Raw genomic sequence first — 18949 nt, 5'->3', positions numbered from 1 at the left:
CTCAACTTTGTCAAAGTACTCAACACTCGTGGCTCGTTTTGTGTCGTCTTATCGGGGTTTCAGTGCATATTAGGGCTGTAGTCAACTAAATATGTGATTTGTGCATCGATTAGTTGACTAAAAGGGGTTTGGTGAGTGGTAAAAGATGGAAAAAAGCTCTTAAACTGTTGTGTCTGTACCCAAAGTGCACTGACAGGACCACAGGTACACATGAGATTATGTCATTTATACATATTCAAGCAGAAAACTATTAGTAAACAGTGTATTTATCAGTAAAAAGGCAGATTAGACTCTCAAATGTCAAGATAACTCACTTGATGTCTTCTCTTCTTGGATGTTGTGAATATAAATCCTTTAAAATCCACCCAAATTTAGTCAACTAATAAAAATGTGGATCGATCTAAACACCATCGACCGATTCATTAATTAAAACAACTGATGGTTCTACATAGTTCTCTAGTTGATAAATGTGCACCTTTTTGTCCAGAAGTTAACAAATTGTGCAGCGCTTTCTTGATTTAGGACATGGTAAATATTGTGTAATTATTCAAATTCCTACGGATGTCATTAAATTTATTGGTTGAGGTTTAATCATCACACAAATGAGAAATGTCACGGATTTTTTAATGTTTACTGTAATGTTTTTGTCGTATTTTGCATATCTTCAAAAGTTGAAACTTCTACATGAAGTGAAGTTGTCTTTTTGCTAAATATTCATTCAGATCTACTACATTTTAAAGCAGTTGTAGTTTTATGTAAAGATCAAGTGTTGTTTAATTTTTCATGTTCAAATTCAAATCAAATCTGCTCAAAATGTGACTTGTTCTGCAGCGTGAGCTCGATCTATTTGCCTCTGTGTGTTCCTCTGTTCAAAAGGCTTGATCTGAGTTTATTTTGACTTTCTTAAACTGAGATAAGAAGTAAGTCTTGCATTTATTTCAAGTGCAGTAGCATTTAGATAATAATAATACGTTTAGAAAATAAGTTAGAAAATGCTTGTTTTACTCATTTTAAGTAAAACAAGATATTTCATGTTTGTTCCATTGGGAATCTTATGTCAAGACAATCAAAATATGCTAAACAAGATAATACTTTTTATTCCAAGCATTAGTAAGACTTTAAAATAACTACACTTTGTCTTGTCTTAGTAAAGCAGGAACAAAGACTTAATTCATAGTAAATAAATAGTTTATTAAGAATGATTCAGGCTTAATAATCACTCAAAAATGTCTCTAACCTTAACACCTAACCTTAATTAAGTACAGTATTTTCCGGAGTATATGTCGCACCTGAGTATAAGTCGCACCAGCCAAAAAATGTATAATTGAGACGAAATAAAAATATATAAGTTGCACTGGAGTATGAGTATAAAGAAATAAGTATGAATATAAGTATAAGTCGCACCCCGGCCAAAACTATGAAAAAAGGTGCGACTTATATTCCAGACAATACGGTAGTTTCTAAGCTCAAATCAAGCTTGATAAGTCTTGTATTCATGCTTTGTTAAGGCAAATTGTTGTTATAAAATGTTACCCAGGCATTTTCTAACTCGTTATCATTTTGCAGATGGTCATTTTGTCCAGTGTTTGTCGTCACAACGTAAACGCCACTACCATATAAATAAATATTTAGCGAGCAATCTAAAGGTGCACTCCGCCGAGGCCCTTTGACGTGTGTGTGTGTGTGTGTGTGTGTGTGTGTGTGCGCGCGCCGCGGTCCGACATGTGAAGGACAAGTGCGCCGCTGTGATGGGCCTGTTTTATTACATTTCATATTGAGACCAATCTCTGTCCATTCACCTGAAGGACAGCCAGTCATTCCCTAACTAAATTATCCTTGCACATTCACACGGAGGGAGGCAGCAGGCAATAGTGTCCACCGAGTGAGTTTTGTGCTTTATAACCACCGCACGCACACACACACACACAAACACACACACGCACACACACACACACACACACACACACACACACACAAACACACACGTCCCAGCTGAGGGTTATGTGGGGCGTTAGTGCTGCTGTCATTGAAGCTCTCCTTATTGGACATTCTGACACACATGCAGGTAAATATACTCCGGTCTATTTTAGATACAGTTTACATTGGGGAAACAAACAATCACACTATGTCCTTTTCATGCTATTTTGTGATAAGAAATAGGCCATGTAAAAAAACACAACGGCAATGCAATATTCAGAATCGTTTTGTAGCTATTAGAATTCTGGTGTAAAAGGCGAGTCTTCGCACAAGATCAGGTTTATTATCTTTACCCTTTTAAAAATATGCAGTCACAACATTCAACTTTCAGCATAATTAATAAAAACCTTTTGTAATATGAGTACAGACATACACATGATATTATATTATAAATGTTTTATAATGCCGGAGCAGAGTGCTGTCGGATTCAACTCTAAACTCTGGAGAAAATGCTTTGATTGACTCTAAATGATTGTATTGTTTGATGTTTTGTCTGTTTTTCATATGGACCTGCATCGATTGATTGAATATATATATATATATATATATATATATATATATATATATATATATATATATATATATATATATATATGTATATACACAAGGGCTTATCGAACATAATGAGAAGTTTGCATCACATAGAAGCCACAAGCGACAGCATCTGAGGTTCAGTTTTGGGTTGAGGAGCTAGACTTTCAGTTTACTTTTAAATATGAACAAAGTCCAGCTTGTTCCAAACCTGAGGGCCTTTACACGCTACATTGAGACTAGTGCTCTTCTCTTACCCTTCAGAATAGACTTTCCCTTCGTGTTGTCGACATGAGAGGGTGGAGAAATAGAATAGAGCCTGTAATATAGTCTAGAAACTACATTTTCCATCATACAGGCATTACGAAATACATTGCACTGAGTTTCAGAAGCTTAATTTATAGAAAAGAGAGTCAGAGGGACTGTTAAACCTGGCCCGAGATACTGCTTGAATAGCTTAGACATGAAATAAAAGTACGATTTAGTGTTAATTGCCTAACAAATCCCGATATCAATAAACAAAACTATTAAAAAAACAAAAAATCTGGCTGTATTATTAACAATCCAGGTTGTTGCAGTGTATCTATGGAGGTTTCTCAGCCTCCAGGTGCTTTACCTCATCGAGAGTCAAACCAGGTCATTTCAGTTTAGTATCCGAGTAAGAACTGTGTGGAAAACTGCAACTAATGAGTTCACTTAAATATAGAAAATGACCTGGTCGGGCGGTAAATATTGAGTTTTTACATTAAGTGCGATCGATTGTGGTTTATTTATACATGTTTGAAGTTATATACGTAGTTCTATTGTTTGTCATAGCTTTAAACTTTTTTTCCATTACTGTTACACATTTCACATAAAGGTTCTTGACAAACTAAATCAGGTAAAGACCCCAAAACAAAGACTAAAGTCAACTTCTAGCCTTTCGGATTCTTCCATTTGATTTCTTTGTATAAATTGTAGTGTTGTAGGAATATGCTTGGTTTTCAATGCCAGTTTTGATGCCACAGTTTTGATGCCACACAACCACAAGTTTTACACAACAAACTGACATTTCTCAACACTAAATAATATTACTTTCCTTATCAAACATTGTGGTCCTATTCTAGATTCGATTAAGCTGAAAATCCTGCCAAAACTGTTCACAAAAGTTCTGATTGTGTCTTGTTTCCACGATGTTTTTAACATCGATTCTGGTTCAAACGAGTATCTAGTTTCGAGTCTAGTTTCAGTATCGATTTGTGTCTGATTTTCAATACTTAGCTTGCACTGCAACGACTAGAATACATTTCTGCGCTCCAGTGTCTCAGTCTGTGGACCACCAGAACTTCTAAATGAGTAAAACGCCTGCCTTTACCCCAGAGCGGAGCCCGGCTGATAGCTTTATTCTTCTCTCCTCTCTAATAAACGTCTTTTGTACAGTCGGCGTCTCCTTTTCTCTCGCCGAGGATGTCCTAATGAGCCCCAGCCCGAAATAGCAAAGGGGCTAGCGCTGCACAACTATGACATCCCATGTGAGAAGTCGCCCAAATGGCTACACCGTGCGTCAAGTTTCCTTATTTATAACACCGCGCGGGATTGTCCTACACCGGCGCCGAGCATATGGAGGCTTATGTAAGGCAGGGCCCATCTGAAGTCAAGGCCTATATATATATATAACGCGCTGAAGAGTGGTTCCTGTGGCCGCTTTAAGGATTGATTCACTTCTGAAACCCTCTTTAGTGTGATGTAACAACAGACGGAGGGAGTGGGTGGGCGGCGGGTGTTTGTCTCTGAAGGACGGGTCATGAAATCATAAGTAATTTGCGCATTGTAGAAATATAGTAGCGTTCAATGTATGGGAGGCTTCTGTCGAGAAATAAAAAAGGTGGTGTGTTTGGGGTAATACACTGTTCTGCTTTGGTCAATAGTGTATTATTATATTATGTATTAGAATTTAGACTTGGACGTAGAGAAACTTTATAGATCGACAGGGGAAATTACTGAAATAAGTAGTAATAAGAGTAAACGATTACCTCTGCATAATATGTTTCAAAAGAGGCAAAAGAGCCTGTGAGGGTGTGATTTATTTAGAAAACCAACTGTGAGAACTACTGTAAAGCAGCATTGTATTTCAGTTGTTGGGGTTAATGTATGGAATATGTTGGACACTGGAAAGTGATAAAATGTGGAAACTGTATTTTGTGCTTAAGGTGTTAGTGGCTCTTTAGTTAAGTGTAAATGTACAAGGCTCAGGCTTCCCTTTTAGACTTTATGCACATTATTTTTCATATTACTTTAGCCTTTGGGAAAAACCAAACCAAAACCAAACTGCTCACACATTGTAAAATATTAACCAGATCAAACAATAAGGGTAACAAAAACAAGATAGACAACTTTGAATTTGAAACTTGCAGGGTTAAGCCTCTCTCTGTTAGAATGTGTGATCCTAACAGAGAAAATTACTTATACATGAGTATCATTTTTTCACCAAAAAGGCTGTTTTGTAATACATTTTGTTTATTTTTGTTGTCATTGGTATCGAATTGATATCATAACATTTCCTAGTATTATTGATTGATATTGCTAATATTACGGGTACTTGTTATCGGATCATATAAAAAATCGGTGGTATTGTCCATCACTACCATCTATTTTCTATTGAAGATACTTGAATGAGCAGCGTTTGTCCAGATGACTAAAGTTCACTTAATATATACAATTCTGTCAAAATACTGCCTAGAGAAATGATAAACAAGCACGTTTGAGGAAGTATGTGTTTTGTCCCTTACATATACTTTCATAAATGACGCCCCTGGTGGCCCCCGCCCGAAGCCCGTGGTTGCTTAGAAAGCCTCTCGCCAACTACAACCTCTCATCACAAATGGCTACATCTGTTAGCGCTCCAAACAAGTAGGCTACACACCAGTTGCTATATTGCTAGCTTTGTTAGCCCTTGATTAGCCCTTGTTCTCTTAAACCAACATAGCGTCTGTCCTGTCACATTGTGTATGAGTGATCGCGCTCGAGTCGATCATTACCACCACAACATCAGACGGCTGGCAGCGGAGGTCATTCCGTGTGCATTACCACCCAGACCTCATTAGTTTTACAGCTTTTACTGCCCTGTTGGCACCGGCGAACAAGAGCTTTAGGCTGGCATCCAACGGGCATGTGGACCTCTTCCCCCGAGCCCAGAGTAATACAAGGCCTTGGCCAGTTCTGTCAGAGGGCAATGGAGGAGATGGGGCAGTGGGGATGCAAGAATCGTTCCCAAATTTAGCTTATTGGGATCATTTACGCTGCTCTAATCATGACTGTTGGCGTCGGATACGTGAGGAATCTGCCGTGATTGTCGGGTCAAGGTAGGAAGAGATTTGAAGTGAATTTAACCAGCCTAGTAGCTAATCAGTCACAATTCTTTCAAGCATTTTTGTTCCGATACCATCAACACTTTGGCTTTTTAGAGTCTGTTTCCCATGTAGTTGAGTACAATGAGTTTTTTCTGCAGTACAGATATATCGTTAAAGCAGCTATTCAAAATGAGACCACAAAATGCGTACAGCGTCTGATTATAAAGCATTTTCTTCTCAGAAAACCAGGAAGAACGCTGTTAGCATGCTAATTGTTAGCTTTCCTGTGACAGCAAGCACACGCAAAGCGCTTGTGAACTCATCATTGTGAATATTTAGGATTCTGAATACGTGAGAAAGTGAGGAATGCATATGTGGACCGCTCCAAACTGTTTAAAGTAAAGAGACTGAAAATATAGTTTATCTCCTTCAAACACAATTAAAGCAACAAAATAATTATCCAAATATGTTTAAGGGTACATTCTTGAACGCCTCTATTTTAAAACTGAGCTGGAGCAGGTCCGAATTCAATAGTAGCATTCAGATTTGTTGTCTTGGTTGGATCCACATGAAACAAAAACTGGCACAAAGCTCAAGGTCTTCTCTGTTGGCTTGAATACAGAAAAATGACATTATTTTTTCACAATAACTTCAGAAAGACGTGTTTGTTGTCAATTGAAACTACCGGTACTTAAAACCATACGATGAAATGACAAGTTTTGGGCGTTTATACTGTACCAAACAAATAACGATAATCTTTGTGGAATTTGTTTTGGATATTCTTTCAAAAGCAGTGAATCTCCCATAGAATTAGGCTCTTGCTCACCATCAAATTCCAAAATGTGAACGTGACTTTACTTTGGCACAACAATAACAATAATAAGAAGAAAGAAATTAGTCTGTAGCTTTGTGTGTGGACGGATTCCCCGAAAATATGTGACTTAAACTCTTTGTGGCACACAGTTTCCTCCGTGAAACCTGCTTTTATCTTTCCGTGTTTATATTCCCCCTCCCTCCTCCGCTCTGATGCATTAGCCCTGTCCACAGCTGATCCTCACCTTCACCTGCTCTTATTTTAGCCTCTCAAACCTCGGCAAAGGCCCGGCCCGTCGTGATCCGTCATCGACAGGCCTTCGCATCTGCCGGGAGCCATATCTCGGCGGTAAAATATGCATGACATCAAAAAGCCTTAAAGCTTATTACAAATTAATAATGAGTAGTGGGCAGAGAGCGGTGAAAAGTGAAAAATGGCCTTCCCTCGGTGTCATGTTGAAATGTTTAATTCAACACAGGGACTAAATTGCGCTTCTTTTTAGCCGCGCGTGTGCTCCGAGGCGCCGCGCAAAGCGAACAGACAAGACCACCAGGATTCGCAAACCAAATTGACATCTAGATTAGCCGATTTATGTTGAAGTGAATGATCATCGTCTGCAGCCGTGTGTGCCTCTGTGCGCCTCTAACTGCATGCGGGATTATAAACCAACAGCCGAGCACCGTGCCGCTTTACCCGCTATCATCTTAACTCTCCGTAGACCAGGGAAGCCTCTGCCGCGCATCAAATCTGCAGCCGCCTCGCCGTAGAAGACGCCGCGTACTAGAATCTGGATGTCAAAATCGTTACTGCAAGATGTACAAGGCCCTGTGGATCGCGGTGGAGAGAAGAAAGTGTTTTCGAAAGGAATATGGAGGACGTTTTGAGTGATAACTAAGTCCACACTCGTAGGCTGTTTCTGCGCTGTGGATTGACAATAACTTTGCCTGTCAAATGTAATATAATCATAGGGATATTCATCACAATAGTATCTAAATCAAATCTGAATCTCGCTAGTTGACAGAAGGACGGCATGGTAATAATCCACGGGACTAGCATACATTTTGAAATTTAAATCCACAAACTTTGAACTTGATGGTATATGCCAAGGGGTATCCAAACTTGTGGCCCGCGTTCCAAATACGGCACTCAGAGCACTTTTTGATGGCCCTTAGGCTTCTTTGAGACATTGGCCTCCATTATCTTAAAACGTTTTGAGACTCAATTGAGGTGTGGTACTTTAAAAATCAGATAAAAGCAGGTTTTTCTGATGATTCACAGTTTTGACCACCGTCTGTGGCCCTCCCCTTTGACTACGTTTAAATATGCTATAGTGAAGTACTCAGCTGTGTTACTCAAGTAAAAACACAGATACAGGAGCAATAAATTAGTATCACATACAAATCTATTAAAACGTATTGAAGTGTGTGTTTGAAATGTTACTTTTAGAGCAAAAAGTAAAAGTATTTCTAACAGATTTTTGACAACTATAAAAGTGTGAATTGCAGCAAAAAGATTGTCCTAAGGCTGCCCCAAATAAATTGTCTGTTTGCTGTAACCCGACCCAACATTTTTCAAGTGGGTCGGTCGGTAGGTAAATTCTTATTTTTTTAAACGCCTCGATGTCTCAATCGACCTTTTGTACGCTGTTATCCTTTATTTTGGTAGCGAAGGCGAGCGGGGGGAACATGCGGGGCATAAGGGCGCCGCCATGTTTGTTGTGATGACGCTGCTGGGCGTGTTTCCCTCCCAGAATGCAATGCGCTAGTCAAATTTAAATGAAGCCACACCATGACGCAGAACGATAATGAGCGAGGGCCAGGACAGTGGCGCTGACAGAGCTTAATCAACATGTTAAAGGCAATATAGGTTCCTTCCTGCATGGTCTTTTAATACAGACGCATATGGAGGACTGAATATGTAGTTATTTGATAGGTTTACCAGCGCTATAAAATAATTCTACACGGCGCTTTAGGAAAGACCGGTCGGTGAGTCAGCGAAATATTTGAAAAATAAAAGAATTTTGCGTTTTTTTAACAAAATGCAGATTTTTTCCCCCCCAGTCGGCTAGTTTTATACCGGGTCGGTTAGGTTACGGCAAACAGACCAATTATTTTGCTCATTCTAATTCTCAATGTTTGTCTAGACGTCAAAGCCAGGACTTGAACACAGAATTTCACCATGACGGTGCTAAAAATGACCTCTCAACGACACAGAAAGTACTTTTTAATTCCCAGTCCTTTTAAAAATGTAGGGCAGAAAGTACAGATGATGTTCTGTACTCCTCTCAAACATTGTGAGGTAAACGTGAACATTTAGTGGCAGATTTAGTCTTTTTAATCCAACATATATAGGATTACTTTAACATTTTGGGTTGGAAAATTAGACATGATTCTTTTTTGTTTTTTAAATCTACTGTATAAATTAGCTAGACCCTTTGGCATGTCATGTCATCACTCGAACACGGCTGTAATACGAGCTGCAGTTGGGTCTCTGAGGACGGGACTGGGGAGTGAATTTGCCGCGCGACTACCTGAAACATCAACAGTCATTAATTATGTAAAGGTGTTGGACTCAAGTGTAGTCTTTAGTGAGTCGCTGTGCCTCCAGGCGAGAGGGGATTATCACACGGGAGATACCACCCTGCGCTAACTGCTACCTGCTAACATCTACCTGCTAACTGCTACCTGATACCTGCTACCTGCTACCTGCTAACACCTACCTGCTAACTGCTAACTACAACACACTTTACCTTATATTTGGTTCATTATTTGGCTAGTCAAAGATTGTATTGTAGCTTTCTTTGGCTGTATTTAAATGCATTGGCACGAGAAGTGGCAATATATCAAAATGTAGATAATATTGTGAATGTTGTTTTGAACATATGCATGATTTGAATATTGAGTATATTGTTTAGAGTGAAAAATGCTACATAAAGAGTTGATTAATTTTGTAAACTTGATATTGAAACTAATACGCTTAAAGCAGTGGTTCTTATCCTGGGTTGGATCGAACCCCAGGGGTTTGGTGAGTCAATCTCAGGGGTTCGGCTGAGGTCAAGACACAGATCCGACTCAGTCTTGGTACCAGCTTGCACCTAAAAGAGTCTAACCTGTATCAAAAACCCTTTTGGGATAAGACCTGTCACCAGCCTTGGCCCCAAGAGGGCAAAAAGGACCAGGCCAGAGCCCCCAGAGACTAGCCTGTATGAAAGCCCTCCTTTCTGGGCTAAGTCTTTGCACCAGCCTGGCCCCAAAAGGGCCAAAAGGACAACGGAAAGGCCCTTGAGTCGAGCCTGTATCAAAACCCTCCTTTTTGGTCTACGTTTTGGCACCAGCCTGGCCCTAAAAGGGCCAAAACGAATAGGGAACAGGCCCCAGAGTTTACCCTGAATCAAAGCCCTCCTTTTAGGGCAAATTCTTGGCACCAGCCTGGCCCTATAAGGGTCAAAAGGTCAGCCAGTAAATATTCTTATTATGTTTTTGTTTTTGTGTGAAAATGTTGTTCTTTGAACACAGTGATGTTGATGCACGGTTCATTTTGTGCACAGTAAAATATATACCTTGTTTTGAATTTGAAAAAATCCTATTTTATTTTACCAATTAAGAAGGGTTCTGTGAATGTGCTTATGAAACTGGTGGGGTTCAGTACCTCCAAAAAGGTTAAGAACCACTGGCTTAAAGACAAGCACATTTCTGTTGGTTTGTAATAATGTTGTCATAATATTGTTGTTGGGATACTCAAGATATTTTTGTCAATATTGTCCGTACTTGCCATTAGAATGAGATTTTGGCTTGTGTTATAATTGTATTTTTACTGGCTGTTCAAAACATGTTGTTTTATAACAATCTACAACATTGATGTTTTGGATATTTTAACAAAGAAAATGTATTATTAAACCTATCAAAGCTATTCAAGTGCCAAAAATGGAAAAGGTTCACAAAGAGTGAGCACACATTATTATATTGACATTGCTATATGGCTATATTAAAACACATATCAGATGATAATGTCATTGAAAAAGCTAATTCTTCAGTAGAACTTGTAATTGTGAAATATTCTGATAATGTGTCGTACATGGAAATATTATTTCTCTGTGAAGGATTCATTTTACTGTAGTACCAATGTACTAATGTGTGCTCTGTTTATGTAGTGAACCCACAGTGACTCTGCTGCTGCTGTCACCGCATCATTCACTGCCCTCGCCCTCTCTCTCCTCCTCTCACTCATCGCTTTCTCTCTCTTTCTCTCTCTCTGTGTCTCGCTCTCTCTTCTCTCTTCTCTCTCTCTCTCTCTCTCTCTCTCTCTCTCTCTCTGTGTTCTCCCTCTCCTCTCTTTCTCTCTCTCTGTGTCTCGCTCTCTCTTCTCTCTTTCTCTCTCTCTCTCTCTGTGTTCTCCCTCTCCTCTCTTTCTCTCTCTTTGTGTCTCGCTCTCTCTTCTCTCTTTCTCTCTCTCTCTCTGTGTGTCTCGCTCTCCCTTGCCTCTCTTTCTCTCTCTTTCTCTGTGTTCTCCCTCTCCTCTCTTTCTCTCTCTCTCCGTGTCTCGCTCTCCCTCTCCTCTCTTTCTCTCTGTGTGTCTCGCTCTGTCTCTCCTGTCTTTCACTCTCTCTCTCTCTGTGTCTCGCTGTAGCTCTCCTCATCTCACTCCTCTCTTTCTCTCTCTCTCTCTGTGTGTCTCTCTCCTCTCTTCCTCACTCTCATTCTTTCCCTATCTCTGTCTTTATCTATTCTCTCTCTCTCTTTATCTCTTTCTTTTCCTTTCTCTCTCTTCTCTCTCTTCTCTCTCTTCTCTCTCTTCTCTCTCTTCTCTCTCTTCTCTCTCTCTCTTCTCTCTCTTCTCTCTCTCTCTCTCTCTCTCTCTCTCCCTTCTCTTTTGAGCCATGAATGAAATGGGCCAGTCTGACAGGACAAATGATCCACTGTGTTTGTCAAGACTGGAGCCGCAGAAAACACTCGAATAAAGAACTAAACATCACATCAAAAAATATCAATCTAATTCCAGTGGTGGAAAGTAACAAAGCACAAAAGTAAAAGTAGTGTAGGTATATGTACTTTCACAAGCAACATACTTTTTTTAATAGTAGATTTACATTCATATTCATCAAGAAGAACCCTTTTGTTTCCGTACTGTAGATGACATAAGCAGCTGGAGTGCACAGATTACCGTGCACAGGATCTCCCTCCAAAACGCCACAACTGACAATTTATCAAACAAATTACGGCCCTAATTTCAGCCGCACGTGTGTCTCTGATCCATCTTGTGAACGCAGAATCTGGTGTTTTCTCTGTCAGATTCCGCTCGCCGCGCTTCAACGCTCGTTCATCAAGGCGGCGTTTGCTTTTGCAGCGGACACGGCGGCGGCGGCGTGATGTTCCTCCACGCTGAAACAAAGGAGGCGATGACACGTGTAATTAATTAGGCTATTATGCATTCCACAATGATAATGGCCTCACTGGAAAGTCACCAGCTTCGCGTTGTAAGAGGAGAGAGCGGGAGCAGAGGGGAGGCGGTCGGAGAGTGCTATCCATCATCGAGGGGCGGCGTTGGTTTTTTTTTGTGTGTGTTTTTTTTTTTTTCACGACGCCCCCGCTTCCTGTCCGTGTCACGCCGTCTCACCTTGACTAGTGTGGGCAAGGCCGGAGCAACACTGTCAACACGTGGGGCGGGCTTGCTTCGGCGCCGGTTCCCGTGCCTGGTTCTGTGCTGTTCCGGCTCCAGCGGTCGGCCCGGGGTTCTCCACTCCGGGGCTTTGGCACAGTTTGGTACACTTACCCGTGACATCCCATCTGTTGGCGCTTTGTTCACCCGTGCCTCCATAATGGGGGCACTTTATTTTTATAATTAGCTCTTACCTACACTTCTCCTCTCTTAACTCGGCGCTGTAAATGTAGTGCAGGTGCAATCGTGATGACTTTCAGCGCAGCCCTTCACCCGAGCGCCACGTCCTACAAGAGCAGACAAAGTTACACAGGGATTTGGGTTGAATTGATGAACGTTTGTATCATGTTGAAGGGATGTCACGATTATCTGGTTAATCAATAATCAGGTTAGAATATAATCATAAAACCCCCGCCAAAAATGTGGCTATTTTAGAAGCAATAATAAGTCTTTTAAATGCAATCTATAGTCCAAAAAATACATCTAAAAGTAAAGTACTTTTTCTTTCTGGCTGTTTTTGTCACATTTACTTTATTTTGTCATTCAGAAAGATAAAACAAAAGAATTCTGTTCTGAGTGTTTGACAAAAATGGAAACAAAAGAAAGTCCCACTATAACAGTAAGACTAAAAGGTGATTTTGCAATATCCCTCGAATTTTAGTAGTGATAAGCGAGCAGAATTAACAAAATATAGCTGTAAGTTAAATTAAAAGTCCCCTACATTTGACTAATCTTCCATTATTTCCCCAGCTCGGTAATTATGCCTAAGATCCTGCCTCTAGATCTCCACTGTGGTCGCTCACTGCTCAGGACTGGTCACCCTGAGGCACTGGTTGAGGGATGAGTCAAATGCAGGGGTCAAATTTCCCTACGGGGTCATTTGAGTCGACAAATATTACAAATACATTGCGACACATTTGTTCATCTTAAAGGGGCTGTACCCATTTTTGTTCTGTTTCATATAATAAAGTCAAATCTATGTTTGCATCAGTGCAGATATATTGTAAAAGCATTTATTGTGTGAAAATGAGTCTATTGTTCACACTTTGCATCTAATTATGGAAAGCAGGAAGTGAACTGTTAGCATCCAATGACTGTCCTTTCATAGCAGTCTTGTAATCGTCAAGCGTACTGTATTTTCCGAACTATAAGTTGCACCGGAGTATAAGTCGCACTGGCATAAAAAATGCATAATAGAGAAGAAAAAAACACATATAAGTTGCACTGGAGTATGAAATGCAGTTGCAAGTGTGAAAATAACAAATTATATCACATATAAGTCGCTCCGGAGTATAAGTATATAAGTATAAATATAAGTATAAGTTGCACCAGCCAAAAAATGCATAATAGAGAAGAAAAAAACATGTATAAGTTGCACTGGAGTATGAAATGCGGTTGCAACTGCGAAAATAACAAATGATATCACGTATAAGTCGCTCCGGAGTATAAGTATAAGTATATAAGTATCCCGGCCTAAACGATGAAAAAACGTGCGACTTATAGTCCGGAAAATACGGTTATAATTATGGAGGGCCCAAACCTTGATCCAAACAGTGTTTACATGTTTACCACTTCTTTAAAATGTAAATAATTAGTTATAATTATTTTCCCGCCGTGCAGTCCCGGTGCAATCATGCTAACACTCCCCATCTCCAGCTTAGCCCCTGCACGTTCCTGCTGTAGCTTAAGTCTTTCCACTCCTCAAGGTTTAGGTCACTGCTCGTATCAAACGTCAGGAAAGTGCACTCTCAAAGAATATGACAACTGCCGTCTTTTTCAACTACAAAGAATTCACGAAAAAGGGTTTGTGTGTTTTTTTTATCCTCCCCCTCCTCTGCTGCCGATCGTCTCACAGCGCCTCTTGACTTTGACTTTGCCGCGACTTTGGAGCCTTTTCTTTTGGAGTTTTTTTTGGGTTGGGTTGCTGTGCCGGTGGAGGTTTCGCGGGCCGCCTGTTGATGGCGCGAGGGGAGAGCCAGGAGGTAGTGGTGGCGTGGTGAGGCGGCGGGAGCTTTGATGTGGGTTTAATGTGGTGCCATGTTTGGTCTGTCACGCTGAGAGGAGCTAAGCGGACGCCATGGTTACGTCAGATGCGAGCTCTGATCTGTGGAGGTGCGCTGTGCTCCGGGCCCGGGCCATTACTAAAATACTGCTGTTTCTGACTCGGGGTGTCTTGTCTTAAAGGGGCGGTGTACGTTTGTTTACCTGACAAAAGCGTGACAGAAATTGAAATGAAGGAACTTTATATCGAAGGTGGAAGTGTAAAGAGAGTAAAACATTTAAGCACAATTAAGAATATTCATGTCGTCTTCTTGATTAAAATATTTGTATTGTCTGATATAAAAGAAACAAGAAAAGTTTTTGCTGTACCAAGTTTGGATATATTAAAGGTTTGTGTCAGGATAAAGAAGAGAGAAAGAGAAAGACCAAAGATAAAGAGACAAAAAAGATCAAGGAGGAATAGTATAATAACTTATTATTGATTTGGCTTTCGAAAACTGTGCCATACAAACAGTAAATTGCAGGTATCAGATTTTTCTTTAATGCTGATATCTTACATTACCAACAACAACATCGCAGTTTAAAGGATCCTTGCCATTTCATGCACATGCAATACTTTTTGTATGTAAAACTAATTCAAATCAACAGAAATACAAACGATGCATTGTTTTGGACGTCAAACATGGCTCTAGCCTCAAAACTGTCACGCAGACTTTGTTTTTGAAAGCTGTCATGTTGATGTGTTGGGTATTTGAATGCCGGTGCGGCTCCTTCCTTCACTCTGCCATGAATCACGGGGCCCCTGTCTGTATTCGTCACCGCACATGTCCGCTTCAGTAGCAGATAAATGGTACAAAAGAATATTGGTGTGGTCAGCGGCGCCCATTTATTTGGCTGAGATGGCAGCTCTGCAGTGGCATGGGAGCGCCGGTTTGAATGTTTTGAGCCCTGAGCTTTGACTGACAGGCTGCACTGATTGGAATTGACGCAGGGACGAGATGTGTGTCAGAGCTGTGACTGCTCATCTCTCGGGCATCGGGAGGCGACCACCACCAACTGCGACATCCACAAACGCCCAGGCTCCAGACGAGTGTCAGCAAGATTAAAACGGACCCGAAAACACCCCAACCAGTGTCTGTGCGTGACAACTGCTGTGTTATTTGACTTTGCAGACAGAGGTGGAGGAAGTACCTCAATGTGTCAAAGTAACTACAATATATGTGAATTAAGTAGAATTATTTGAGTCAATAATAATGTTCCATATTAAACCGGGACCTGCGCAAACATAATACAAATCAGTGAATATGTCAAAAAATGTATTGCATGAACAAGTGTCTTTTCTTTAAACAAGCAACACAATTGTAGCACTGCCATTATATCATTTTGTAAAATACGACCACAAATACTTCATACAGATACGGTATATATCGATACAACAGCATACAATATGGATGCATTATCACCAAATTGAATATAACGATATATCAATATATTTTAGCACATGCCTAGTTACTACTATTACAATAACTACTTCTATATGTGGGCTTTGTACACCACAGCATCTGGCTAGCTCAGTGTTAGCATCAGTACTTCCTGTCCAATTCTATCTCCGTTGTGTCTTTGCAGAGTCACGCTAAAATGAATAAATACTATAAGATCAGGCATATGTAAGCTGCAGGTGAATGTCACTGACAACATGTTATAGACTTTTCAAATAAGATGAATACTTCCTTGTCAAAAACTTCTGTGTTGACAAAGGGAAGTGTTTTGTGGTCAATGCTAACCCTAATGCTAATTTTGTGGCATAACAAATATAAAAATGAAACAAATTAAAATAACAAACTAAAATAATCTATACATCAAACAACCAAGTAGTCTTTACATTAAATCTGTTGTTTTTTTTAATATTTTACATTTTAATAAAAGTTAGCATTAGCTGCGGGAGACGGTTAGCTTGCCAACGCTGTGCATAGATCCTATTACTAACAAACTACTTCTAACTCTCGCTGTTTCGCCGTCCCCAAAAGATGATAATTAAGCTCTGGAAAAATAGACTTCAGTGATCAAAGCTTGACTCCTGCGGCGTGTGAGTTGAATGTCTTTGTTTATTTGGAGCCACTTGTCCCTGTTATAGTCCAGGCCTGTGAGTGTTTGGCGAGTGGGCAGTAGGTCTCTTCTGTCCCTCTCCTCCCACTCCTCACTTCACTGCAGATCATCTCTCTCACCTCTCGCAAATAAACACACATCCACCACAAATATATCCCTGTGCAGCGTAACATTTCATCATATCAGTGTGATTCTTATTGGAGCAAATTATACTGACAATTTTAGTGTTATGATTATTGAGGGAAAAAATATTGAACAGAGAAATCTTTCATTTACTCTTATTCCCATTGTCTGACGTGTTACTCTTTCTCAAGTGTGTGACCAGTTTTATGAAATCAAACCTTCTGAATGACAAAATAAACTTGATGTCACAAAAAACGGATAAAAAATAGATGTATTTAGACAATAGATTTCATTAAAAAATACTTGATTTTGCTGTATTTAATAATCATGATTATTGGTCAACTAGTAATAAACTTTTGCATTTGAGGGCAGAGATACATCTGCTCATGTTTATTGATAAAGTTGTTTTAGCTTGGAGGGACTGATCAAAAGTTTGATATCGTAAACCATGGATCATTGAGTCTTAAAAAAATGTAATTTTATAACATTGAAGTTTTTGTTGAACTCTTTTGTTAGTTTGTCTCAACATACAGACCTTTTCCCCCATTGTCGCTAAAGGTTCCAAACACTTGTTGTTATTTGGTTCTAAATTGAGCCCATTTTAGTCTTGATGTGGACTTGGTTTAGTCCTGTTCTAGTCCTTGTTTAGTCCTGTTCTAGTCCTTGTTTAGTCCTGTTCTAGTCTTTGTTTAGTCCTGTTCTAGTCCTTGTTTAGTCCTGTTCTAGTCCTTGTTTAGTCCTGTTCTAGTCCTTGTTTAGTCCTGTTCTAGTCCTTGTTTAGTCCTGTTCTAGTCCTTGTTTAGTCCTGTTCTAGTCCTTGTTTAGTCCTGTTCTAGTCCTTGTTTAGTCCTGTTCTAGTCCTTGTTTAGTCCTGATTTAGTCCTTGTTTAGTCCTGATTTAGTCCTTATTCAGTCCAGATTTTGTCCTTGTTTAGTCCTGATTTAGTCCTTGTTCAGTCCAGTTTTAGTCCTTGTTTAGTCCTGATTTAGTCCTTGTTTAGTCCTGATTTAGTCCTTGCTCAGTCCAGTTTTAGTCCTTGTTTAGTCCTGATTTAGTCCTTGTTTAGTCCTGATTTAGTCCTTGTTCAGTCCAGTTTTAGTCCTTGTTTAGTCCTGATTTAGTCCTTGTTCAGTCCAGTTTTAGTCCTTGTTTAGTCCTGATTTAGTCCTTGTTCAGTCCAGTTTTAGTCCTTGTTTAGTCCTGATTTAGTCCTTGTTCAGTCCTGATTTAGTCCTTGTTTAGTCCTGTTCTAGTCCTTAGTGTTAGTTTTCAATTAAGTCCTGATTTAGTTCTGATTTAGTCCCATTTTAATCAAGTACAAGTTTGAAAGCACCCTAATTCCAGCTTGATTTCTTACAGCTTGTGACTGCACAAAAGGGACAATTAAACAAACAAAAAAACTGCAAAAAATAAAAACTCATATGAACACTTCATGATAACTTATCACTGATCAGTTGCCATATTCCAGTGCCCGCGCTGCTATTGTTTTGGCCTCCGTACAGTTCGGCTCCCGTCTACTTGCTTGAATGAGTGCGTGTCAAAAGGCGGGCGGGGGACAGAGCTGTGGTGTAGGTGTTGTGACATATTTGGTGGTGCCGACTCGCTGGCTGGTGGGCTTCCTCCTGTTTAGACCCTAATAAGCATCGGAGCGGGCTGGGCTGTTGTGACACGCCGTCAGCCTGTGGGCCACTCCGCCTCTGTGCGCGATGGACTCCATGATTGTGCGCTGACCTTTGCATCATGGGAAAGATGACAGGTAATTTAGAGGCCTCAGGGAGCTTACATACATACACTGTCCCCGCAACCACCCACCACCAGCGAGCTCCAACCTTCCAAACCGAAAACTGCACCCACCGACCGTGCTCTGGCAATTAAAGCAGGAAAGAGGAATGTTTTCGATGTATAAGAACGGGTCCTATGTTAAGAAAGGCTTTGACGTAAAAGGATGTTAGAGGTTTGCAGCGTAACGACAACATTCGGTCGTAGACGCAGGAAATTAGAAGGTCCTAAATGAACATTGATGGTGGCAGTCCAATAAGGTTAATTTGGTCTTCTAATCATTTATTTAGAAGGTTCTTTCTTTTAGACCAGAGTTCTGCTTGTTTACCCGATGGTTTCGACACTTAGCGTTGCTGTGATGTGTCTTGTCAGCTGATTTACACAGCGCCATCTGCAGTCAGACTCCTCCAGGACGGTATCAGGGGCGTGTGAATCAAAAAAGGCCCCAATTGCTTCCTTAATCCAGTGAAAAACAAAACTCTGATCTGAAAAAAGCACAAAGTCTTGGGTTGAAAAGTTTTGTCTTTCATGATATTCATCAGAAATGTTCAAAATTGTGACTGTAAATGCCTATGTTGAGGTTAAAGTATCACACAAAAAGGGTATAATTAAACAAAAACAAAATCTGAAATA

General features: G+C 40.2%; 1 protein-coding gene across 1 annotated transcript in view; it reads left to right on the top strand.

Annotated features, from left to right (window-relative positions):
• Positions 1–18949, top strand: part of cux2b (cut-like homeobox 2b) — a 193888-nt gene that overhangs the window by 126659 nt on the left and 48280 nt on the right. The gene's annotated exons all lie outside the window — the stretch shown is intronic.

Source organism: Eucyclogobius newberryi, unplaced genomic scaffold (genome assembly GCF_026437365.1).
Source record: "Eucyclogobius newberryi isolate DKJ021-1_F unplaced genomic scaffold, fEucNew1.0.hap1 SCAF_6, whole genome shotgun sequence".
Taxonomy (NCBI): domain Eukaryota; kingdom Metazoa; phylum Chordata; class Actinopteri; order Gobiiformes; family Gobiidae; genus Eucyclogobius; species Eucyclogobius newberryi.
This window is presented reverse-complemented; position numbering and strand designations above follow the sequence as displayed.